Below are 27,719 nucleotides of genomic sequence, written 5' to 3' on the forward strand. Positions count from 1 at the left end.
ATAGAAAAATCATCTTTCTTCAGTGTTTGATTTCTTTTGTCAAAAAGCACAATAATAACACATATGCAATACAAAAATATAATAGTAAAATATATGTTTCAAAAACAAGATCTTTTATCATTTATCCCTCAGTTAATCTCATTCATCAAACACAAATTCTAATTCAGCTTACATCTTTAAAGATTTACTTCAAGGCAATTCATAATTAAAACACAATTAGAATGTAGGATTATAAGAAATCCAATTGAGGTATAAAATCAGAATCAATAGGGATTCAGTTAAAAATTCACAGTTAAGGTATAAATTCACAGTGATGAATCGATCAATCTGTAATCTGTAAAGGTACAGTGTCCTCAATCTTTAGCATTACTTTTCGTTTACTTCAATACACTTATTCAAGAGTAAGGCACTTTACTACATACATTTTATTCAAATACATTTGTTTAACATCTGAAAAGGAAAAGTTAGGCATTTTATTTCAACAACCTGAGGAAAGAAAAGTCAAAATATCTATTCGTGTGAAACCGTCAGGCAGGTAATTGTATTTACTGTATCAACAATGAGAGAGACTAGGCCCTCGTACTGTTAAGATTGCTCAGAGTCTGTGGGGAAAAGTTGTACCAATCCTCAGCCTCCTCGCTAATTCTGGATGCTATGTCCAGCTAACTAAACCAGCTTTCGTGAAAGGAATTGGGCTAAACATGGGAGAATGCATAGATTCTGGCATATTTTGGCACAGCAAACAGTTGCTAATATTGTGTTCATGTGCGTAGTCTAACATTAAACTTGCTGCAGAATTAGTTTTAGTTCGTTTAAATGGAGTGATTTAAGGCCTTTTTGAAAAATCTACATCACCTGCTGAGTATTTAAGTGGAGTGGATAGAACATTTGTTTTTCTATCTAAATGTAGCATGCAGTAGCACCTGGATTGGGAACCTGGTAATCTGGTTTCCTCGTTGTACATTTTACCTGGTAATGATTAAGGATAGTAACATTGTCTGTTATAATATTAGAAATATCTTATTGTTCAATACATTATCAATCTGAAAATATCAATTAATTTATTTTGTTTAGTGTGAAAGTGTAATCTGATCTGACAAAATATATTTGTTTAGTGTGAAAGTGTAATCTGATCTGACAAAATATATTTGTCACCACTATGTAACACATATCTGTTCATCGGAAATATAAAAACAATCATTAATTGTACATCTGTAATCATATGGTCATTCAATTCAAATGTTATCTTTGTACAAGAGCTCGAAGAACATGTCCTCCTGACTCGTTCTCCTCCTCTCTTTATGACACAGAATGTCTGGTGTGTGAAGGCATCCCGATACTGTAGATTAGCACTGAGGTGCTGATTGGCTCAAAACTCTTCTTCCCCAGAGCACCATATTTCAAACCCCCCAATTGCTCTGCTTTTTGTGGCTCATTCAGTGAGCACTTTATGATCTCCCAGTGAACCAGAGGCTCATCTGCCTGCATTCCTTCTGCTATCTGCTTGAGAGCAGAGCCTATTCCAAGTGGCACATCCAGATGCCACCCCCGTGATGGGAGAGGTTAGGAAGAAATCTGCCCTTCCAAGAACCATGGAGCCTCTGAAGCCATCGCTCGTCCTGCAGAGTTGTCTGTTTGGCCCCCCCCCCGAGCAGAAAGATGAAGAAGCATCCCATCCCATCAGAAAGTTGAAGATTAGAATCCTCTCATCTCGAAAGACCTCGTGCCTCCTTGCCCGTGGCTGGGGGTGCTCTCTGCAGCCAGAGGGTGTGACCCTCTCTCTCTGACCCTTGACCTTCAGAGCTGTCCTAGTGATTGGGTTAACACTTGATAGGGATGTTTTCCTGAGTGCAGACAACTCAAAGTAATGGATTAGCACATTATCATTCAATTACAAAAATACGATAGGCCCCTCAGAATTATTTGGGAGCCTTCCTGACACATGCACATGCATACATGTAAGGTTTGTGTTAGTCATTTAACATGCAAGAATCATATACTCATCAGTCCAAAGCAGAGAAATGTTATTTTAAGTTAAATGTGAGCTAGTCCCTGTGGATATAACCCGTTCTCAATTATTCTAAATATTATATTAATTCACCATTTACCGTTTGATAAAAGATTAGTTTATCAGAAGTACATTTCCTCTTCCATAAACATAGGTTTGAGAAATGAATGTTTCAATATGAGATCAATTACTCAAATATAATTGACTCTCCCCTCCCTTTTCTTACATATGTCACATAATGTAATAACAACGTAGGAGTCTATTTAAACATGGTATCGTCTATAAGCTATTCATCGAGAAAACTCAGTATCAGCACGTAACTTGCAAATAACTCTTCTCTCTTTCCTATCCCTCTCTTATCCTCATCTCTCTATTCTCTCCTCCACATCTCTCTCTATTCTCTCTCTCTATTCTCTCTTTCTATTCTCTCCTCCACAGCTCTCTCTATTGTCTCTTACTTCAGTTAGATATGAAATAAAACATACGAGTCCATGTAAGCATGGTAGAGGTCATAATCCATCACTCGAGAAAACTCAGTATCAGCTGTGCGCAACTAACAAAAACAATTGTGAGAACCATATATTATGCAGGAAATGCACACCTTTGTTGAAAAAAAAACCAAACAAACAAAAACAAAGCATCTCTGATTTGGGAGGAACAGCTTCAACCCCCTTAACATCTGAGTCACCACTGAAGGCATAGCATGAATGATAGTGGGCGTCTGAGGGTGTCTTTACTGAGAAATGTCAAACAAATTCAAAACCTTACATTTGAAAACAGGTTTGCATTCCTCCACTTAAGGTGACGTTATCATTGGAAACAATAAGAACAAACTATTTTGATATAGAATCTATAAATTGAATCTTTAGAGCAGAACAGAATGGTTGTATTTTTAGCCTAAGCTCCGTGCAGCCTCATGGTCTATATAATGTGAATATATGTAGTAGACAGTAACAGGCCCCTGACAACAGGCCTATACTAAAAATGGTAGGGGCTTTTCACAGCTTGCCAACCTGCAGGCATCCTCTGCATAGCAGTATGGATAGCCTTAAAAGACAAACAAACCCACTCTGTGGTAACGAGAATCATATTTCTGACCCCTGTGCCCAAGTGAAGCCGTTTGACTCATCTGACTGACCCAAGGGTTTGGAGCTGGTGTGACAGGGAGGCTTCCAAGTGTTCAGAGCAGACGTCAAGCTTTCAGTTCATGGCTCGGTGGGGGGAGCAGACCCATGTGAGACAGTATCAACGGCTGTAAAGTTCAGTTTGAGGAATGTCATTCTCTCTGGGAGCAGGAAATGGTGTCCATTCTCGGACCAGACCATTAATGTCATGTAGCGCAGCCATAGCATCTCTGTGACTGCACACAGCCTGTCTGTAGTAGGGCAGAGCTGGGTGACTTTTAGTGAAGCCGTCCGAAGCCATAGACAACAAACGGAACACAGGATCATCAATGTCTCTCTTTACCAGTGGCTCAATCATAAAAGAAATTAGTGGGGAAATGTGGAACACTAATCCATCATGTGAAATGTTGAGTTAATTTAAATAATTACTTATGGGATGAAATCAAATTATCATTAATATTAGAAACTAAAGTCAGTTAAAATAGGACTTGCACGGATCAGAATCTAATCAATACACCATTTTCCCAGCTCTGTAATGAAATGGATGACAAGCAGGTATGCAAACTTGTCACCTTTTGAATCCAAACTAGGTCGTTTGTGTGATTCATGTAGATCTGCAATACAAATATTATTTGGGGCATGGGCAAGGTTGCCAACTCTGGGTACCTGGCTGGATTGAGATTTCGATATCATGGGTTTAATTACACACATGCGCACGAAATGACTGCTATCGTGTCAGTAGCGGGACCTTAGCATATATGTAGGATATGTATATAATATATATATAAATGCACAATATTGGACACAGACTATAAAAGGGCACCCAGTTTCATTCACTAATGAAAGTCAAACACATGTTTGTTTCCACTGTTTTATTGTGTGCCTGTCATGATAAGCAATTCATTGACTTATCAGCTCCTGAGTATTTTTTTTGGGTAATCTATGGTAGGGCTAACTCATACAGTGGTGGGGCTCAAATCAGTATTTGAAATGTAATTACATATTGATTGATTGATTGAAAAGTTTATTAACAGCTTGTATATTGGGTACAGTACAGCTCCATCCATCCATCCATCTTCTCCCGCTTATCCGTGGTCGGGTCGCGGGGGTAGCAGTTCCAGCAGAGAGCCCCAAACTTTCTTTTCCCTGGCGACATCAACCAGCTCTGACTGGGGGATCCCAAGGCGCTCCCAGGCCAGCGAAGAGATATAATCCCTCCACCTGGTCCTAGGTCTACCCCTTGGTCTCTTCCCAGCTGGACGTGCCTGGAACACCTCCCTAGGGAGGCGCCCAGGTGGCATCCTAACTAGGTGCCCGAACCACCTCAACTGGCTTCTTTCGACGCGAAGGAGGAGCGGCTCAACTCCGAGTCCCTCCCTGATGACCGAACTTCTCACCTTATCTCTAAGGGAGACACCAGCCACCCGGCGGAGGAAACCCATCTCGGCCGCTTGTATCCGCGATCTCGTTCTTTCGGTCATGACCCATCCTTCATGACCATAGGTGAGGGTAGGAACGAAAATGGCCCGGTAGACAGAGAGCTTTGCCTTCCGGCTCAGCTCCCTTTTCGTCACAACGGTGCGGTAAAGCGACTGCAATACCGCTCCCGCTGCTCCGATTCTCCGGCCCATCTCACGCTCCATTGATCCCTCACTCGAGAACAAGACCCCGAGATACTTGAACTCCTTCACTTGGGGTAAGGACTCATTCCCTACTTGGAGTGGACAGTTCATCGGTTTCCTGCTGAGAACCATGTACATGCACAGTACAGCTCAAAAAATACAATTGTCAAGGGGATGCAGACCAGAGAAAGACTTTCGTCTTGTTTACATCAGGGTCCCCCATTTCCAATTCATCATGTCATTTAAGACATATAAGACATATTTGACATACAGATGGCTATATCGCCCCCTTGACGGTGAAACGCCACGCATGAGGTTTGGATTATGTCTCTGTCTCAATCCAAATGGAACTGTATGAAATAAAAAGGCACATTTGTGTGACAAAATTGACATGCTGAAAACCCAACCCCGCAGCGGCGCTGTCTGGGGGGATTTTTTTGAAATACTAACATAAAATACACATTCTCTCTTGAGATGAAAAATAAATCCATCGACAGTATTACTACACGACATATTTAAATGAAGCTGAACCTGCTGCTCCTCACAGAGGAAAAAGGCTGTGTGAACTACTTTACATTTGTGGATAAGGGTGGATATCCCCCACTGTCCTGTGTGTGAAAAATGGAAGACAGCCCACACCTATCAATCATCAAACCATGGGGTCCTATTTCATTTTCAGCATGAAGCGAACTGAAAAACCTTTCCGGCTAACGTTAGCTTTAGTACTCTTGTTCTTGAGTAGAAGTACCAGAGTGTAGGAATACTACGTTACAGCAAGAGTACTGCATTCAAATGTTACTCAAGTAAAAGTAGAAAAGTATTCTCATCAAAATATAGTGGAAATAGCGACAGTAAAGGTAGTCGTTGTGCAGATTGGTCCATTTCAGAATAATATATGATGTGTTTTATAATGATTGATCTGGTAGACCTGCAGCTAGTCTGAAGTACTTTGTAGACTGCAGGGTAGCTTGTGGATTTACTCCAGGTGGAACTAAAGTCTGATTTAACACCGCAAAGTAACTGAAGGTATGAAATACATGTAGCGGAGTAGAAATACACCATGTACCTCTGAACTGTAGAAGTAGAAGAATAAAGTGGCAAAACATTTAAATCAAATAAAGTACAAGTATCTCAAAATAGTGCTCAAGTATAGTCCCTGTTGAGTTTATGAACTTAGTTACACCAGTGGCTATACAGATAGAAAGACTAAGCCTTACACAGAGGCATGAAAACACATCTATGAAAAATGCTCAACAATGCTGCCAGAACCACAAACTGACTGCTACAATTAAAATGAATGCCTCTATCCATCTCCATCAGATGTATATAGCACCTTTCAACGCAAGGCAATTGAAAGTGCCTTACAAAAAATGAAAGACATTAAGCATTAAAAGAAAAGTTAATAAAATAAGCATTAAAAGGACAAATACATGGATAAAAGTTACAGTGCGGTCTAAAATATGACTAGTTCAATTAAAAGCATAATAACTGAACGCTGCTTCTCCATGTTTGGTTCTGACTCTGGGGACAGAAAGCTGACCAGTCCCTGAAGACCTGAGAGATCTGGATGGATCATCATTTAGCAGGAGGTCAGAAATGTATTCTGGGCCTAAACCATTCAGTGCTTTATAAACCTGCAGCAGTATTTTGAAATCTATTCTTTGACACACAGGAAGCCAGTGTAAAGACTTCAGAACAGGAGTGATGTGATCCACTTTCTTAGTGTTAGTGAGGACTCGAGCAGCGGCGTTCTGAATCAGCTGCAGCTTTCTAATAGATGTTTTAGTGAGACCTGTGAAGACACCATTGCAGTGTCCAGTCTACTGAAGATAAAGGCATGGACAAGTTTTTCCAAATCCTGCTGTGACATTAGTCTTTTAATCCTAGATATGTTCTTTAGGTGATAGTAGGCTGATTTAGTAACTGTAAATCACTTACACGTGTGTGTGTGTGTGTGTGTGTGTGTGTGTGTGTGTGTGTGTGTGTGTGTGTGTGTGTGTGTGTGTGTGTGTGTGTGTGTGTGTGTGTTTGTTTGGTTGGGGGTAGCCAGATGTTCCTCTTTGTGCCTTTAGGCCATAAAACCCCCAATGGTCGCTCTGTGGTCTTGCTCAGATTCTCTGCCCCTCCAAAGGTCACGCCTGTGATTGACCTCGGGTGCAGGATTTTAGGAGCAGAGGAAAGGGGAGATTCCGTCCAAAATGCAAACCTCTCCATGACTTGTCTTTAAAACGTTCTTTAAGTCCTGTATTAAGTCTTCTGTTATGTAGCGGAAAATCCCATTTAAAAATGAAGAGCAAAATAGTTTAGTTTACTTCTCTGTCTGTTCGGATTTGGAAATGTTTATGATTTATTTTGTGTGCTCGTGAACGAGAGAAGGAGAAAAAAAACATCTACCTTTGAACTGCAATTACTTATCTTAAAAATTGCAACATTATACTCCTTTAAAAAATTGCTCAATTCATCTAAACACATTTATTATGTGCACAATAAAACCTCAACAAGTATATTGATCCTGGCTTAACCAGCGACCTTTACTCTATTGTTCATAAGCTCAGTATTTGACAACTATTAGGATTGTAGTAATGTCTGTATAGACCAATTGTACTAGAAATAATTTGAAACAGTTTAATAAAGAATGTTAAACTATATTTAAACTGTAATTGAACTTCAACGTATATCAATTATCTGATTCCAGTGGCCAGTTGGAAACAGACAATCAACAAGGTTTTCATTTTGCAGCAACAGCGCAAAAGTTTCAATTACTGTCTGACTACATTGCAGTTAGCTGACGCTTTTATCCAAAGCGACTTACATTAAGTACATTCGACTAGGAAGACACAACCTTGAAGAAAACAGAACCCTATAAGTACATCAGGCCTCACAGAGCCAAGCACCTCAAGTGCTTCTCAACTGGCTATAGATAAGCCAGTCCTCATGTCTGAGTCTGGTTCTGTCTTATCTTCTTTGTTTTGGAATGTGTTCAATACATTACGGTTTTTTTATTATTCATTATTACCATATAATACATAGATTTAAGAATAAATGAAACAAATAATACAACATTGAGCTGTTTGAGCTTTTCATCTTTACATTATTGTTTTATTTCTCTCAAGTCATTTAATTTTGGTGAAATAACTGAAGTTTTAGTTCATTTTACCCTGGCTGTGGACTGATTCATTATGAGTTGTTACAACGCATGCACAAGACGGCGGGTAGACAAACAAACACGAAACAATTATACAAACAAACACTAGAGTTAGACAAACAAACATAAAAACTCTCAACAACTCAGCCTGACAAAAACTCTTCCAGCCTATTTTAATCCGAATTAGGGAGACTTTCAGAGGGGCCATTAATTATGAGAGCCCTCAATACTCATAATTCCCGTGTATCAGCAAACACAGCCAAATTCAGCAATTCATACAACATTCTCAAACCACACATTGAGCACTTTCTTTAGTTCAAAAGTGTCAATAATCGCGGATAATGCTGTATGCTCCTTTTTTCTACGTGCAGCTCTCCCCAGGGGCGGAGAATCGGCACCTCAGCAGAAATGCTATTTATCCTCTGAAAACTCCTAAATTCGGCGATTTGTTTAAATACAAATCTTGCGACATTGCTTCTAATTCAGAAAATCCACTTTGCTGGTGCATCTCTCAAAAGTTTCTCTGAATATTTGTTGTGTGTAATTGCCTGGTGAGTTAATTCCAAGAAGCACACACAGAGGAGATCGATGAAATTCGATATTCCTAGGTTATCATTAGCCCCAAATATTCTCATAGTTTTCACATAGGCCGTGTTTGCTCGTAGACACCTGTCCCAGCAACAAACACGGGGAAATCGGCCAGGACAATATCCCCTTGACACCGATTCCTGAGGTTATAGATTAGCCTCCAGATGTAAATGAGTAGAGAAACCCAAAAAAAATGCAGCAGCTCAGTTCTCTCAGGTAATTTTAATACACCGTTGATCTCAAACGCTGGCGAGTCAATCTCAAAATAGAAATGTACTCACCAATGTTTCTAAGATCTGAAGGTGCCTGTTCCGTGACGCCAATATGTGAGAGAGATTTTCTTTTCAGCAATGTAGATGGAAGGAATGGAGGCTGGAGTCCGCTTTATATCAAACACTGAGTTTAATGAGAGCCAACGGCCGTGAGTGAGCTCAAAGCGTTTACACAACATGCCATGAGAAAACCCTCCAACTCACTGAAGCATTACACAGAAAACACAGACGATCTACCGGAGAATCCGGGAGGGGCCTCTATTTCGCGCGTCTTCTGATCGATAATCACAAAAACACATGGATTCAGAGACAAAGACAGTCTGTTAAAGTCCTCTGGCAGTTAGTCACAGTCCCCCAACAGGAAAGCGGAACCTTTAACCCTTTAACCTTTAAACCTTTAAACCCCTGCTCTAAGTTATGGCAGACCTATGTGAAACACAAAATGCTTTTTGGTACAAACACATAAACAAAATATTTCCTTCACAGTATTCATTAATGTTCAAAAAGTATTATTTGCCAAATATAATGTATTTAACATAAGTCTGTGTTTTCAGCTTCAAAATAAATATGTTGAGGAATTTAGTGCCTTTAGACAGGGATGGGGAACCTCCGGCCTCTGGGCCGTATACGATCCGCGAGACCATTTGATACGGCCCTCGAGGTAATTTATAAACACACGCAAAACAAACACCTATGTATCCATAGATCTCTTCATTTTGCTCTCAAAGTGCACCAGATTGATGCTTTTGACTTCAACATTTAAAAAAATAAATAAATAAAAATAAATCGTCCCGGGGGGGGGCATGCCCCGGACCCCCCTAGAGGAGGTTAGGTCCGCCCCCCACTTAAATCATGTTCATATAGATAGGATGCTAAATACATCTGCACACATCTTGTGTCCATATGTTTCTGTTTTGGTGGTCATGCCACAACCGTGCACATAAAATAAATCATGGTAAAATATCTGGATTAAGAGGTTGCTTTTTCTTTGCACAGCATGAAAGAAAGGCCAAATGATGGCTGTGATTTTTGTTTTTTTAAGCAGAGGTTGAGTTCAATCATTTGTACGGCCCTCGGAGGATGTTGTAAAAATTGACATGGCCCTTGATAGAAAAAAGGTTCCCCACCCCTACTTTAGGACATACAGTACAGCCTCCCCTCTACACTCAAAATCTTATAAAAATACAATTCTAAGAAACATTTACCAAAACAAAATGCCAAAACACAATTTTGCTTCAGATGGTCTTCCCCAATGGGCTGAGATGATATGCCTGATTATGCCGGGGATAAACAGATTACAGCACCTTTATTTTTGCCTACAAAACAATCATTAGCAAACTGCAGCGTACTGGCCCCCCAGAGCGGTATGCATATTTCACAACATACAAGAGAGAGGCGGCAGATTGTAGAGGAGCAAGGGTCAATGACAGTCAGATCGGACTCCTTCATGTAGAGTCGTTCATTAGAAATGCAAAGGTAGAGAGACGTACATTTACCTGACTTCATGATGCTTTCTAAATATAACTGAAGACATGAGGATTTTCAGACACTGTGAACCAAGCCATACTAATTCACACTCTAAATGCACATTTAAGATGCATGCAGTGTATATTGTGTGGAAATGAATCTAGCAATTTTCACAAACTCAACCACCTTGTTGAAAAAAAAACATTATGTGATAGAAAAAGAAAATGTTTTAAAAGGAAACATATTTGAAGTCTTCTAACTTAATGTTACAAACTACACTATATCTTAATGTTGACTTTTTGTGGTGTATTTATCGTCAGTTTCTATCATTGTATGGCAGTGTACTGTAACTGATCTCCCACCGTGTTGTTAACATGTAAGATAAATTAAACTTGTTTTAAAAATCATGCTGCAGCAGACATGTGTTTGAACATGGTCAAAAAGCCCCCACACAACCTTTCACTGGGGCTAATTTTTACAATGATCCTTCATGATCGTAGAAGTCAATATGTGATGTTGCGTCTTAAATTATTTAACAACCCACACACATACAAAGAACATGAAAGCTAAAGTAAATTAATTCAGATATGTTTCAGATGATGATCTCAAAAGCGATTCCACAAACTGACACTCCTACGCTCACCAAGGCAAAGTTCTCACACACACACATGCTCACGGAGCCTCGGGCACTAAATGACTCATTTCTGAACTTCTGCCCACTTTCAACCTCCTGCTCTGGGACTCTGGGCCAGTGTCTCAGTGTGTGTCTGTATTTATGCGTTTGTGTGTGAGTCAAAAAGGCAGAGAAATGCAGTTTGCTCTGAGCTTTTTTCACACAACCTCAATGCCATGTTTGTTTGCAGAAGCCTCCTCAGCCCTCTCCCTTTTGCTGCCTATTAACTCTAATTAATGTGCTACAATACTTTACCTGCTAGCAGTGATATACTCATCTAAAACATTGTAAACAGAATTAAGCAACACAATTCAATCAAGCTGCAGGGGCTGTTCACCACGAGCCGACAGTCTCTTCACGCTCTGCCTGATTGCAGAGAAATTAGATCAGAATACATGAGGCAGAAAACAAAACAAAAGCAGTTCCTTGTGTAGCAGGATGAGCAGTAAATAGTGTTGTAAGGCATATTATTTTTAGCCTATTACCGCCAGGGGGCACCCTATAAAGGGGCAGAGGCTTCTAGCTGGCGGCCTCTTGTTTGCTGGTGCCCAGACCTACCCACTTCCGTTTTTTTGCCGTGTTTTGCTTCCCCCACCGGCGTAGGTATGTTGTAGGGGAATAGCTGGCTTCAGGTAAAGTTTCACAATTCTCTATCATACTTACGTGTAGTCACGTTTTGTTTTGTATAGCGGAGGGTCTTCCTGGCGATGCCCGTCAAGTAGCTGTAACATAGAGAGCATGAAACTCTCTCCTCTCTGCCTGATCGGTATGTGCAGTGATTTGTTCAGTCCATTCACCACACCTTTCCTGAACATTAATATTATACTTGTGTGTTTATTGTTAATCTAGGGCCAAGCTAAGGCTTTAAAGAACCGCTGCTGTTTTGCTGCACCGAAAAGTAACGGGTTTCTGACGCAGGGTCATCACCCGTACTGCTGATCCTGTGTGCTGCTAAGTGCTAGTAGATTGTCTGCGTCTGGCTATCGTGTCTGGTCCGGTTTGGCATTGCCTACGGCAGTATCATCACCTGCCCTACTGATCCTGTGCTACTGGACACTACTTAGATTGTTCGCTTTTGGCTACTGTGTTTGGGCCGGTTTAGCGTGGCCTACTCTGCACTATAGGTCCGCTCCCCTTAGTGGGATTCTAGTGACTGGACTGCTGGGCTAACTCCTGTTTAGTTATTCTTTCCTTCACCAATTCAAACTATTTTGTTTACTTTTGTTCCTTTTCATTAATAGTTTATTTTTGTTTATTCCTATTTTTCTTTGTTTTCTTTTGGTTTATTTTATACTTAATTAGTTTCGATATATCTTTGCTCAATTCATTGTTTGTTTATATGATTTTGGTTTAGGTTTTCTTTCTTTGCTTTTTTGCATAGTTTTGTTTATGCCGCAGGATTGCCCGTATGGCTGCGGCTAATTTTGGTTTATTTCATTTTGAGTCATTCTGTGTTTTTGTCCCCCACTTATTCCTGTTTTCCCTTGTTTTCTTGTTTTAGTTACTGAGAGCTGAAGGTGGTGGTATTGGTGTCCGAGGTGGTGGCTTCCCCCTTTCCGTGTGCTGTGCTTCCCCCGAGTTTTTGGATCTTTTCTCCGTGTGATTGTGTGAGTGTGGAACACGTGTGACCGGGGTGACTTAAGTTTGTTTTTGTGGGATCCCTCTACTCATTCGTTGACCCTCTCCCCCACTGGTAAGCCTCAGCCCCCCTTGTTCGTTCTCTCCCTTTTGGATATAGCCCTGTGTGACGGTTTTTATAAATTGTATATTTTTACTATTGTATAAATAAACTGTTCTATTTTTGATAATTGAACCACGTCTCTTGTTCTATGAGTAACCGAACCTGTGTGTCCTAGTGACTTAAAACTTGTCACATTTCCCTGGGTGAAATTCCCAGGGTGGCGTTGTCGGACTTAGCGGTTTAAACCAAACTGTTAAATTAATATAATTATTCTGCGGCCACTGCTACAAACTGGCGTTGTCGGCAGGATTTACTCTTTGCTTGAACAGAGACGTGTGTTTCAATTGTTCTTTGTTTTTGTGGTTGTAAGAAACAATTGTTTTACGCCTTTAAATAATTGTTTTATATTGTGTTCCGAAGCAAAACAGCAGCTGGTTTCTTGTGGACCTGTGGTAAGTCACAGTGTTATTTGTCGTGTATTTCCTGTCCATTTGTCGCCCATCTCCCCATTTAAATTAGGAACGGTGTAGCTATGGAGGAAGAGTTACAAGAATTGAGGGATTTAGTTGCCCAGTTGAAAGCAGACAATGAGAGGCTGTGGCAGGAACAGGCTGTGGCGGTGCCTGGTCCTAGTGCTGCACCTCTCCTTGCTGCTCCGCCACCTTCTGCTCTTTCCCATGCTAGTGCCCTTCAGCGGAGAGACTGGTTTTTGTGCCCCGAGACAGGAAATGTCCCATGTTTAGGGGAAGATCAGGAATAGGTTTGAGTGAATGGATTGAGGAAATACAGGCTTGTATGAGAGCGCGCCGTTTGGCTATATCCGATCAGGCATTTTTCCTGTTTGACCATCTCGAAGGAGAGGCCCGTGATGAGATAAAATACCGTTCAAGTGCTGAGCGGGAAGACCCTGTTAAAGTCCTTGCTGTGTTGCAAGAGCTGTATGGTTGTTCTGATTCTTACGTAGCTTTACAAGAGGCTTTCTTCTCCCGACGACAGCAAGAAGGGGAGACTTTGCAGGAATTCTCCCTTGCGTTGCTTAGTCTTATGTCATCTGTAAAGCAGCGGGCGCCTGACAACATGCCTAATGCAGAGGTTTTGCTGCGCGACCAATTTGTAGAGCATGTCATTGACGGTGCATTGCGACGTGAGTTAAAACAGTTTGTACGTCGGCAACCTACTGCAGCATTACTTGATGCCAGGGCGGAAGCAATCAGGTGGGAGCGGGAGGGTTTGCCTGGTGCTAATAGGGGCCGAAGTCACTCTGTCCCTTCAGTTCTTGGTCTGCAGTATGGAGTTCAGGGTGGTCCTCAGGTGGTGACTGGCTCCCAGGTGTCTGAACTGAGTGAGATGAGAGAGATGCTAAAACTCCAGCAAGAGCAGCTTAACACACTTACTCAAAACATTTCTCGTTTCCAGGACTCTCAGCTGCGCAGTCGCCCCCCCTATAGGGGCCCCATCATTTGCAGACGTTGCCAGCTACCCGGTCATTTAGCCAGAGAGTGCGATGGGGTACGTACTGCTCCTCGTGCTCGACCGTCCTCACCTGCTCAACAGTCTAGCGGGCAGCGCCGTTTCACTCAGCCATCGGAAAACTAGCGCCCGCCGAATTACAGAGCCACAGTTCGGGGGGGGAGTCACAGGCTCAGGAGAGGCTTTTAAGCTCATGTCGTCTTGTCCACATTTAGATGTCAGCATGGGGGGAGTTATGGTTCCTTGCTTGGTGGATACTGGGTCCATGGTGTCCACCGTCACAGAGAGCTTTTTCCTTCAGCACTTTGAGCCTTGGGGCCAAGAGAAGCTTCAATCTTGTCACTGGCTGCAGCTCAGGGCAGCCAATGGGTTAGCCATCCCTTACATCGGCTACTTGGAGCTGGACGTTGAGCTATGTGGAAAGGTAATGGCAAGCTGTGGCGTGTTGGTGGTCAAGGACCCCCCCGGTGGTGTCTCTTCTGCAGTCCCTGGTATCTTGGGGATGAACATCATCCGCAGATGTTATCAAGAGCTCTTTGGACAGCATGGGTTGGCCTTGTTTTCCTTACCTCCTGTATCTGAGGCCCCCCAGTCATTCCTTGAGGCTTTGCAAAAATGCCATCAGTCCAGTGTGCAGCCCCCCCTGGCGTCTCAGGAGGGGTAAAAGTGCGTGGAAGGAAGGCTTGTCGTATCCCTGGTGGCATGATGAAGATTGTTGCAGCCACATGCTCAGAGCAGTACTCAAGTGGCACTGTGTTATTTGAGCCCTTGGATTCGGGTCTTCCGGCTGGATTGCTTGCCTCTCCAGCTCTGGTTCGGGTGGAAAGGGGCACCGCCTATATTCCTATTGTGAACGTGGGCTCCGTAGACGTGTTGCTCTATCCCCGCACACTGGTAGGCACACTCGATGAAGTTCGGCTGGTTAACTTGCCTGTTGGTGTCACCGAAGTACCATCTAGTGTGGCCAGAGTGGCATCCCAGGCTGCCTTTCCCTCTGTGCCTGACCAGCTGGATGCTCTGGACCTGTCTTCCTTGCCTGCTGAAGAACAGGTTAAGGTACGGTCTCTTTTGACAAAGCACACATCTGTCTTTTCTGCTCACGAAGGGGACTTAGGTTGCACCACCTTGATCTCTCATGACATCCCTCTTCTTGATGACGTCCCCGTGAAGCAACGCTATAGGCGCATTCCCCCGTCTGAGTACGAGGTAGTGAAGGAGCACATCAACCAACTTCTTGAGTCACAGATCATAAGAGAGAGTTGCAGCCCCTACGCATCCCCCATCGTGCTAGTGAAAAAGAAAGATGGCAGCCTGCGCATGTGCGTAGACTACAGGCAGCTGAACAGCAAAACCAGGAAAGATGCTTTTCCTCTCCCTCGAATCGAAGAGTCCCTTGATGCGCTGACCGGTGCCCGCTGGTTTTCCACTATGGATTTAGCCAGTGGGTATAACCAGGTACCAGTTGCAGAAGCAGACCGGTCAAAAACTGCGTTTTGCACCCCGTTTGGCCTCTTTGAGTGGAATCGGATGCCCTTTGGACTCTGCAATGCTCCTGGCACCTTCCAAAGATTGATGCAGCGGATCTTTGGGGACCAACAATGCCAATCTTTGCTTTTATACCTTGATGACATTGTGGTATTCTCTTCCACCGTGGATCAACATCTTGAGAGGTTGGAGGTCGTGCTGAGAAGGCTACAGCATGAGGGCTTAAAGGCTAAGCTATCAAAGTGTGCTTTCTTCCAGCGAGAGGTGCGTTACCTGGGCCATGTGATTTCTGACCAGGGTGTCTCTACTGATCCCAGCAAACAGGAGGTGGTAGCCTGTTGGCAGCCCCCCACTACCATCTCTGGACTGCGGTCGTTCCTTGGTTTTGCCAGTTACTACCGTAGGTTTGTGGAGGGCTTTGCCAAATTGGCGGCCCCTCTACATACGTTGGTGGCTGAGTTGGGAGGCACCAAGTCCAAAAGGAGATCAGAGCGTGAAATCGCTGGGAACTGGACTGAGGAGTGTCATAGGAGCTTTGAGGCTCTCAAGACAAAGCTCACCACGGCACCTGTGCTTGCCTATGCCGACTTCTCCCTCCCATTCATTCTGGAGGTCGACGCAAGCTTTGGTGGCCTCGGAGCTGTGCTATCACAGGAGCAAGGTGGTAAGGTCAGGCCCATAGCTTATGCCAGCAGAGGTCTGAGGCCCACTGAACGCAATTCTGCCAACTACAGCTCTATGAGGCTGGAGTTCTTGGGGCTCAAGTGGGCCATGACTGAGAAATTTAGGGAATATCTGCTTGGTCATAAATGTGTTGTCTTCACTGACAACAATCCCCTTAGCCACCTGTCCACGGCAAAGCTTGGAGCCACTGAACAACGTTGGGCAGCCCAACTTGCGTCTTTCGATTTTGAGATTAAGTACCGCTCGGGTAGAAGTAATGGAAATGCTGATGCCCTGTCCCGTCAGCACCCACCAGGGGTGCAAGATCTTGAAGCTATGCTCCCTAGCACCTCGCTCCCCTTGCCTTTACGGCAAGCCTTGCCAGTGGCACAGGCAACCCAAGCAGCTGTCATAGCCTTGCCTCATCATACACAGTCTGATATGGAGGCACTTCAGCAAGCCGACCCCATCCTTCAGGAACTCTTGGTGTTCTGGAGAAGGAGGCAGCGTCCCAGCAATGATGAGAGGAAGCAGTTGTCCCGGCAAGCATTGGCACTGCTCCGTCAATGGGACCGGTTAGTTGAGAGGAGTGGGGTCCTCTATCGTCAGATCTTTCGCTCTGATGGGGCTGAAGCAGTTCTGCAGCTGCTTTTGCCAGCTGTTTTGAGAGAGCAGGTGCTCACCGAAGTCCACCAGAGGCATGGCCACCAAGGTATTGAAAGAACCTTGGAGCTACTTAGGCAGCGGTGTTACTGGCCAGGTATGTCCTCTGAGGTGGTACATTGGTGCAGCAGTTGTGAAAGGTGTCAAATTGCCAAGGACACTCGACCAGCGGCTCGTGCTCCCATGGGACACTTGCTGGCTTCTAGACCCAATGAAATTCTAGCCATTGACTTCACTGTCTTGGAGCCCACCTATAGTAGGTTGGAAAATGTCCTTGTAATTACAGACATTTTTAGCAAGTACACTTTGGCTTTTGCCACCCGTGACCAACGAGCCTCCACTGTGGCTCAAGTTCTGGTCACAGAATGGTTTTCAAAGTTTGGTGTCCCAGCCCGTATACATTCAGACCAAGGCCGGAACTTTGAGAGCATTCTTATTCAACAACTTTGCAGCCTCTATAACATTGAAAATCGCGCACTACTCCCTACCATCCGGCAGGCAATGGTCAATGTGAACGGTTCAACCGAACCCTTCACAACTTGCTGCGTACTCTGCCTGTGTCTCGGAAACGGGATTGGAACTCCTGCTTGCCACAACTACTGTATTCGTACAACACTACTCCCCATCAGTCAACTGGTGAATCTCCATTCTTGTTGATGTTTGGACAAGAGCCCAGGCTCCCGGTTGATTTTCTGTTGGGTAGAGTCCCTGATCCAGTCGGTGGTCCTGTCCATGAGTGGATTCAGGAGCATCAGGTAATGGATATAGCCCTGTGTGACGGTTTTTATAAATTGTATATTTTTACTATTGTATAAATAAACTGTTCTATTTTTGATAATTGAACCACGTCTCTTGTTCTATGAGTAACCGAACCTGTGTGTCCTAGTAACTTAAAACTTGTCACATTTCCCTGGGTGAAATTCCCAGGGTGGCGTTGTCGGACTTAGCGGTTTAAACCAAACTGTTAAATTAATATAATTATTCTGCGGCCACTGCTACAAACGTATTAAACAGTCTGACCTGGCTAGCTTCACAACAGGCTAACATCACATCCACTTCAACCAAACAATTCCAAATAAATAATGAATAAAGACATTTGCCAGCATAAGGGGAAGTTTATGTTTTGGGTTATTTTTACTTCAGGTCAGTGTACCTCTTTGTCATGGGTATGTTAATAACCACATGTTTAGGATTGAGGAACTAAAGAAATAGGCAATAGGAAGCAAATCATGGACTTCTGTGTTAAAGTCTAAAGGCTTTAATGATTCATCCAACCCCATGCAGACTGTGGCTGTATTACACTGTACATCACTTCCTCCTTTGCTCCCAACAGACTACAGTTTACATTTCTACACTGGCTAGAGGGTGGTGTTGCATGCTATACCAATACTAGAAATGTATTGCGATACTCTGGTAAACTACACCACTTAACTTATATTTGTACTTTAAGAATGACTGTATTTAATAAAAGCCACATTTATGAATTGCGTCATGACCAGGGATGCTTCCATAGTGGGTGTGTTGTTCTCTTAATGCATGCTACAAAAACAAGTTCCCTTGCCCACCATCCACAGAGTGAAATATGGCATGAGCTGGTTGTTATAAAGGTAAGACAATAGTAATTCAATCAGGAGAGACGTGATGTATAAAATACATGTTTATTACCGGGACACGTAAGATGAATGAATAGTGATTGACAGATTATAACAAGTGAATGAAATGGTGTTTGGCGATTAGGCCCCCGTTTGCAGGATGATCATTCAGGAGGGGAAAAACCGCTCCGATGAACCCCCCCGGGTCTAGACACTGGTGGTGGTGATAAGTAGTTCGGTCCGGTCTGAAGGGAGAAGGTTTTAGCTTGGCCCTGATGAGGAGACAGGAGGCGAAGGGGTGGAGGGGGGATGCGTGTTGCCTCCTGAAATGACAGCTGACGGAGAGGGAAGAGCAGATTTAAAGGGGTTAGCGGGTGCAATGATAGGCTTGTGAGAATGTGGGGAAGTGATCGGCTAGCTGGGGAGTGACGCCCCCGATCACTTATTGAGAGAGTATTGAAATGACGTGTAACAGACAGAGGATCATGGTCTTCCTGACTGAACTTGCGCTGAGCTTCATTAGGAAGATGGTAAACTATTAATTGCTCACATATTCACAACAACAGTGGCGATACATCACAAGTCTCTCACTGCGTACAGGCAGAACTTACATTTACAACTCAACCTAAACATTCACCATACAGAGGATCCAGAGCCAGCCAACTGTATGCCACTGTAGATGAACACGTTTAGAAGTGTGTTTAGTTTCATAAAGAACAAAGACAAGTCATTCCTGTTAAGCTTCAAGCTGAAACTTCAATAAGCCTGAAAAGTATTCCTCAGAGGTTAAGAGACGTTGTCCTCATGAGTCACTGATTCCCATAATGATCCGATCCACATCACCAGAGATGTTCTGTTGTCCTCACTGATATGTCCTCCAAAGCACAAGTGACTACAAGATAAATCAATTTCCCTTCATAGGAAACCTTCAACTCTCTGTCCCCCTTCAGCTCTCCTCTCTCCATCACACTCCCACTATTACAACTCTTTCAAGTGATGTATTTAGCTCCTCACTACGGGGCATGGGAGGTTAAAAACAAAAGCAGTATGGTGTGTCTCCTTGATTGACATATCTTGATAAAGAAGCTCTACCTTCCTTTAACCATTTTTTTCCCTTCCTGAAGCCATTTTATAAAGGAGAATCTGCCTGTCTGACAGCGCAGAGCTCCGCACCAATCTGGAGACAGTGGCATAGTCGAGGGAGAGGTAAATTATGAAAATATTTTCAGAGGCAGCGATGCAAGGCTTCTCGAATTAGGGTGCTAATGTAGCGTTGCCCATAAGTGCAAAATAGTATTGAGGCAGCAGGCTCTGCCAGCAGCGTTGCCATTAAGGATAATTTTCCACTCTTAATGGTACAGGCACCTTGTTCAATAAGCTTGGATTACAGGTCATAAATGGCAATGGAGCACGGAGAGCCACACAGGCTGGGAGGGGGATAAAAGGGAGGGAGGGAGAGGATCGCCTGAAGAGAGGAGAGAGATAAGAGGCTAGAAGAGCTGCCTGTAAGAAAGAAGTAAAGACAAGTGATATAAGAGGAGACACATGACGAGGGAAAGAAGAGATGGGCTAAGAGATGAGGAGGGGAGGTTTAGGAAGATATGGTGTATTTAAAATTGACTGTACATGCAGAATGTTTATGTCAATGCCCTCTGTACTGCAAGGAAATACGTTTATCTGTATCTAAAAAGGTTCAGTGGCCAAACAAATGGCTTTCCATGAAACGTGTTGGTCAGGGGCGGCGGGTGCTGTAGGCTAGGGAAGGCTAAGCCTTCCCAAATATTTGTGTCACTGCATCCTGGTAAAAATAAAAATATAATGTTTGTGTCTTTGACATTAGCACTGCTATGCAGCCACCTGTGCCCTGTACTACGAAGCCAGTTCAAACCCTGGATATGTTTGAGTATCTAAACTAACCCTAACAAACGAGATCTCGACGCTGGTTAATATCAACTCGGTAAATCAAGCCAGGGCTTCTCTCAGCTGAGAGCGCGTTCACGTGAAAGGGGTGGGGTTAGCAACATTTGACCAATCACAAACAGGGACAAGTGTACTGACAGCGCAGCGTCATACTTCATTAATGAAAAGTAAACTAATATTAGACAAATATGAACTTTAAAGTTCATATTTGTCTAATATTAGTCATCCATGACTTAAACATAATAATCCAGGATACAAGCCACCTGCAAGGTGAATACAGAACAACTGGTTAAAAAAAAAAATAAACTACAGAGTGTATGAAAGCGTAACAGTTTTATGATATCACGAGTGGATTTGACTTTAATTACATTTGAGTTGAGTGTTTCGTCAACATAATGTGATGCTTAAAATAATGCTTCTGCATACAGTATGCAGTGTTGGGACTAACGCGTTACAAGTAACGCTGTTATTTTTGGCAGTAACTAGTACTCTAACGCATTACTTTTTAAATTCAGTAACTCAGTTACCGTTACTACATGGTGCGTTACTCCGTTACTGCGTTAGTTTTTTTATATAGTCAACAGCCAGGTGAACAGAGAGAAACTGTACAGAGAAACTGTACTTAAGTACAGTACTTGAGTAAATGTACTTAGTCTAGTTTCTCCACCTGGAGATATTCTCACTATTTCACTTTTGTCGAGCACAAAGAAAAGAACGTTTTAGTTAAATGTAAGTTGTGTCCTGGCGGGTCAAAGATCCTATCTACTGCCCAAACCAGTCATTCAAATCTCTTAAAACATCTGCAAAAACAACATGCTGGGACGAAGCTAGTAGCTAACACCACTCCACCTCCACCTGCACCTAAGCAACAGCGGCTGGATTTTAACCAAGGGACTGCTAGCCAGGGAAAAGTCGATAAAGCCATTGCACGGTATGTTGTAGAACACATGCAGGCTATTGCTACAGTGGAGTCACCCGCTTTCAGGGAGCTAGTTAGCATGATAGCATGTCCGGGCGGCACACGGCATATGAAACGGAAAACTACCAACTACCTGGAGAAAGAATATACAAAAATGTAAAGCCAGCTAATATCGATGCTATCCAGATTGCATATAATGCATGTCAAGCTGATCAACAGATTGTATTATTCTCCAATGCAATAACAGTACTGAAATGAAGGCTATAAGGGCACTAATATAATGGGAGCCCTTTTTTTAAGTAACTAAAACGTTACTTTTCACAGTAACGCATTACTTTTTGGTGTAAGTAATCAGTAAAGTAACTGAGTTACTTTTGAAATGAAGTAACTAGTAATGGTAACTAGTTACTGGTTTTCAGTAACTAGCACAACACTGACAGTATGTGACACTGTGATTGTTGTTGTGATTGTTGCACGGCCAGATACGGCTCAGCTGACTCAGATAAGGAGATAATATATTATGATATTATATGATCGATGATCGGATTGAATGTGATATGAATGATAAGTGTGACACGTCGGCGTCTTCTCTGCATACAGCAGTTTAAACTGTATTTCCTTTATCCTGTAATATGACTTGATAGATTTAAACTCCGCACACTGAGCTCTGATTTTTCAGCAGGCGGTGCTTTCACTGAGTTGATCTCTTTTCTATAGACGCCGGAGGCGGGCAGCGTCAGGTAAAAAAAAAGTGATTTAGCCTTCCCAAACCTGAGCCTCACGCGCCGCCTATGATGTTGGTTCTTCTTCCTAATTTCCCATTCTCAACTATTTGTTTATTTGTTTGCCTCCTGTAAGCGTGCTACCAACTTTTAATTGCAGCACTAAATGAGTGTTCCTGTTTTGAATGGGAAACCATCCATTTGGCCTAAAATTAGAATTCTCTTTGAAAAATATAAACAAGTTGGTAAAACTCATTAAAAAAACCTGTGGTTATAATCTTTGAAAGTGACTGTGGTATCCTTTAATTTCTCCCCATTGATTTTTTTGGGGCGAAAACAGACATTAGAGTGTAAATTACTTAGTTTCTCACATTTCCCCACTGGCTGAGGATTATGTTGAGGAATTCAGAAAAGATCACTAATGTGGGGGGGTGTAAGTCTGAGACACGTCTGCTCTCTCTTTCTCCTATACTGTGCACGCTCTAACTCTGCAGCACCCTGATGAATTAAAGAAAAGACATGGGAAAAGACAAGCTATATTGCAACAGCACATTTGAAAAGTCGAATGATAACACACAAGTATGAGCACACCAAAAACACACTCATCCTACTCCTCATCCAGCTCATCTTTCAATTCGCCAGCTCCGTGCCAATTAGTTTACACTAGAGGATATTCATTTCAACCGTGGCACTGTGGGAAATCATAGACACCTCAATTATTCACTCGTCATGGCTTAACATAAACCCCATGCTGGGATCATTAAGGATTCATCGTGTCATTTAAGGCTTTTTACAACCTGTTGATGAACTTGGAATACAATAACCGCCGTTACCCAAGACACCCGGCTGCGTCTGGTCATATGGTGATGGATTAGAGGCGAGGTGATGGAGTTTGGTAGTCTGATGTAATTAACCTCTCTGCCCTCCAGAGCTCATCGTGGTTACTACAGCAGGGGGTACAATGTGGAGCTCAGAATGGCATGACATTCGTTGTATAGCTTTAGTTTATACATTCATTCAAGTTAGGTCCATAAAATAAATGATAGATAAATGAAGTCAGAAGATCTTTAACTGATTAAAATGTGACATTTATCAACAACAGCTGCAGTTAAGACACAGTTATTCAATGTTCAATTTTGTTGTGAAGCAATCTCTGCTCATCAGGATTTGTTCATGAATGATGTTTCATATACCATGGACGAAATTAGAAGCATATGTCAGCGCCCTGAGGGTAATTAGCACATTGCTTAAATCTGCACCGTGTTCAAATGAGGACAAGATAGAAAAGATTGTGGTCCCAGAGAGAGAAGCACTACAAAGAATAAAAGGCAAAAATGAGTATTCCAGTGCAGCAATAAGATATCAAATGTAGATTCTCGATAAAGATTTTGAGTGATATGAATCTGCATGCAAGTAGATGGGATGGTGGGTGTTTGTTTGTGACCAAATCTTGTTTTATCTTCAATTCTCAGCCTTGTTATGACTCCACTACAGAGATTATTTCTTGGAGGCAGTAGGCGTTCACACCTCTCTGTTCCCTTCATATAAAAACTCCATGGCAACCCTCTCTCTTGAGAATGATGGAAAAATGAAATGATGCGTTGATATAATAAAAAGTTTTTTCTGATCGAACTCTTCTCCCAGCGTGATAATGAGTCAAGGCCACCTTTTCAGCATTTCTTTATCCTGCCAGTATAATGTATTGTATTGTGTTTATCAGAAAGAAAACATGTTGTTGTTTCTGAAACTAACCCATGGTTAAACTAAGACAATAAATCAGATGTTGAGAAGTGAAGCTATTTCTTAGGTTTTCTTCCCCCAAATAGATTCCACATATCAGTTTGCTGAATTACAAAAATAGCTGTACAAGAAAGACTAAGAGTCTACAGTCGTGCTAGGCTCTGTGAGACCATAACACTTTAGTTCAATGCAATACATGCTAACACACAGGAAGTACGCTTTGGAAGTATGACTATACGAAATAATGGGAAATGAGGGTTCTGAAAAAAACGGAAGGAATGAATGCTAGGAAACGTTGAAAAGATGGTAGCGCTATGGAAAACATGAATGTCTTTATTAATTGTACTGGTGTTGCATCAGATATATGCTAATTTAAAATCTAATTACAAATGTCTACATCATGGAGAAACGTTGGAGGATTCATGGTCTGTTCAATGTCTTGGGAAAAAGTGATGCCGATCCTGCCTGTAATTGTTAAGATATTTCAGTCTAGAAGTAGTGGGGCAACCAACTGACCTAGATTGCCAACTATGGAGCTGCTGCTGTGGCTAAATAATAAAATACTATCACATTTCTGGATTCTACCCCTATCACTTTGCTATTGGCCAACACATAAGCACATTAGTCACATAAGTGAGCAACATGACGCGTCAGGCTCAAGCTGGAAGTGTCCAAACTGCACAATCACAATGGCTGCAGCACCATATGGTGTCAATAGCCTCATAAACTGAAAATGCTCAAATGATTAATCCCTCTTTCTTGGCTCTCGGCTGAGCTTGTCTGTCGCTCCACATTATCAGTAGCATAGCATATCATTTGCATAATACTATGTCAATGTTTCAAAAAACACACACACACACACACACACACACACACACACACACACACACACACACACACACACACACATTTCATTGTTCCAGAGAATCATGACAAAGCACACATTGAGTTATTTACTGCAGCTGAGGCTAATGCAAAACATCCTGCGACAGAGTACGCTGGAACAGTGTGTGACATTTGCAATCTAATATGGAGAGAGGACGTGTAGTGGAGTGTGTGTTTGTGTGTACAGGGCAAGCAAGCATGTTGCCGGACACACAAACACACACTGAGAAATGAAGACACACACACAATAACACAAGTTGCAGTGTGTTCCAGTAGCCTACTAATTCGATTTATTTGGATATTGCTACTGTGATTGAAGTAACTGACTTCAGCCAGGGTTTGCTATCCTTCAAAAAGTACCCGCCTGTGCAAAATATATGAGATGCGAGAAATGAACCCCGAGGAGCGTCTGTCATTGCATTATGCTGACGCCTTCAACCAGAGACGGTAAAAACACTTGCTAACTGGACCCCCGCGGCGTCACACATATTTGTGATGGATAACAGCAGACTCTCGCAATCTGTTCTCTCACCTCCCCTCGCAAGAAAAAGGAGAGATCAAATTTGTTAATCCCAGTAAACTTTTTTGCACTTTAAGCTTGTTCAGCACAAAGTGTTGATCAATGACGTAAGATAGCCCGTCTTATACCCTAAGCCCTGGCACCACTTCACATCAAATGAAAGCAACGATAATTTGCTGCGAATCAGCATTTAGCCACCCACACAACCTTGGGATGCAGCGGACCTGTAACCTTTAGAGCTCGCCATGTCCCATCCTCCAGCTCCTGGTCAAATCAGCAGCAAAGTCTCCTAAAGTTCTATGCAGCAATTAAAAACGTTGAAACTTCATCCTCAGAAATCCCTGGTTATCAAATATATTTTAGGTTGAAAATCAGGAAAGGGACTTGTTAGTGATTGGGAACGAGTGCCCATCCGCGTTGTCAATAGCAATGCTTTAGGATGCTATTTTTAAGATCATTATCTATGGGTTTTTGACAAGGCGAAGAGATGAGGACACAATACAGGTCACTGCTGGATATTCTTCAGGGCAGAGCTGTCAAATCCAGCTCTGTTTGGTAATAACAGGAACATACTAACTGCTATTGCAAGAACATTTGCTGGCATTATGGATGACGCTTAGGGCAACAAATTGCAAGTGGCCATGCGTAAGATTAAGAGAAGGGAGGGAATACAGTTTGAATGAAACATGAAAGGATAAGTGCGTGTGTGTGCGATATGCATCAAGTTCTTCATCCCCAGCAGAGTGTATTATAATCAGCTCAGAGCCTGGGGGATTCTGAGAGTGAAGCATAGCTGGTGAGTCCGGATTTGCCTGGATCAGACGACGATGAAAGAAGAAAAAAGTATTCCTCTGTGTTTTGGATATATACTTGAGCTATAAACCTGCACGACCTGCGTTATCATCTTACTTCCTGTCTAATAATGAATAAAGTTGTTCACAGAGTTGTGTGTGTGTGTAGCTCTGTTTGTGTGTCTAGTCTACACATACTGGAATTGTGTAAGTCTTTGTGTGTGTTAGAGAGACAGAAGCAGGAGGTAATGGCTGAGACAGGAAGTCTAGTTAAATGCCTTGGCCTTGGGAAAAGGCCTGCAGGAATCAGTGGGCTGTCAACCTGCCCGGACCCCAGGGATCCGCCGGGGCCCAGGAGGCTTCAAAGGCTGCAGGGAGAGTGGCTTTGATGGTGCTGCCCTGTTATGAGCAACAGTCAACCCAAAGCCTATATAATATGCTATTAGGAGTGCAGGGATGGCCATTCAGCAGAGAGTGTGACATACATGTGCACTCAATTATATTCATGGTAATTCCTAGCAATGTTTCTATGGTTTAGTGACTTTAAATTAGGTGTTGTAACACCTGACCAGAAAATACAAAGAAATAAAGGGCAACATTTCACCTTTACTACTGAGTCCACTAACAAAACGAGTTGTACTGCTGTAATCCTCATTTACATTCATAAAATGAAAAAAAGGACCCTACTTGTAAGGGAAACTTCTGTGAGGCAGCAATGCACTGGGAGTCACCGACTCAGGAAAGAGACACGGAAGAGCAGGAGCTTTGATGTCAAACACTGATGGTTTATTTGGAACTTCGGCCGGAGAATTCACATCACAAGTCCAAGAGCCAGAGGTTCTGACTTCACGGTAGAGTTGCCACGTCAATTCTGGAGCGCCTCTCTCTCGTTAGCCCATTTAACTGGTTTCAGAGAGTAATCAACATATTTGAGAAGATAGCCTAAACAGTTGGGAACACTGAGTCACTTGCGTCTGACACTTATAGCCTCGAAGATGTCACACCTTGGAGTCCACAAACACAGAGAAGGAAGTGTCCCAGTGCACCCACAACAATAAACCATCTGTGACCTAGGGTTGCCCGGTCACAGAAAGGGAACAACAACATTATGGCTGAAGCAGCCTATCTCCTTAAAGGAGATAACAGACGTCAGGGTTGGTCATGCACGTCATATCTAGGAGTCTAGGACAATTATTTCCCTAACACTACTCACTAACAGTTGGAAAGGAATATGCAATATTCGACTTCAACTTGGTCAAAAGCAAATTGCTATCTTAATGTTCATGGGTTGTAGCCTGTAGCTTATGCTAGCTATCTGTGTTTTTACCATGCCACTAACTGGAGGCTGTAGGTCCATTTAAGTTTTGAAACTTTCTTTTAATTAAATAAATCTAAAGTGGCATGAACAAGACAACTATTTGTTTATATGTTGTGTTCTCCCTGCCAGCGAGAAGCAGCTCTGGAAGACAGATCTTCAGTCAGCCAGTCTTCTCTCATCGATGTTCTAGTGAGAATAAATATATGGTAATACTGCTGTTCTTTCTTTCTCATTATTATGTTTCTGTCATGCAAACTGTCATCACACATGACTATCAGGAGCAAATCCAACAGCTGCTGATAAAAATGCAGTCTGCTTCTCACCAGAGACCAAATGTTCGGCTGACATGCATCACAACAAAATCTGTGATATATTTGATATCAGCCTCCAATAACCAATTTCACTGACACACACACATCATGAAGTGTATACAAACATACTGGTGGCATAC

The sequence above is a fragment of the Pseudochaenichthys georgianus genome, chromosome 8, assembly GCF_902827115.2.
Source record: "Pseudochaenichthys georgianus chromosome 8, fPseGeo1.2, whole genome shotgun sequence".
NCBI classification, from domain to species: Eukaryota; Metazoa; Chordata; class Actinopteri; order Perciformes; family Channichthyidae; genus Pseudochaenichthys; species Pseudochaenichthys georgianus.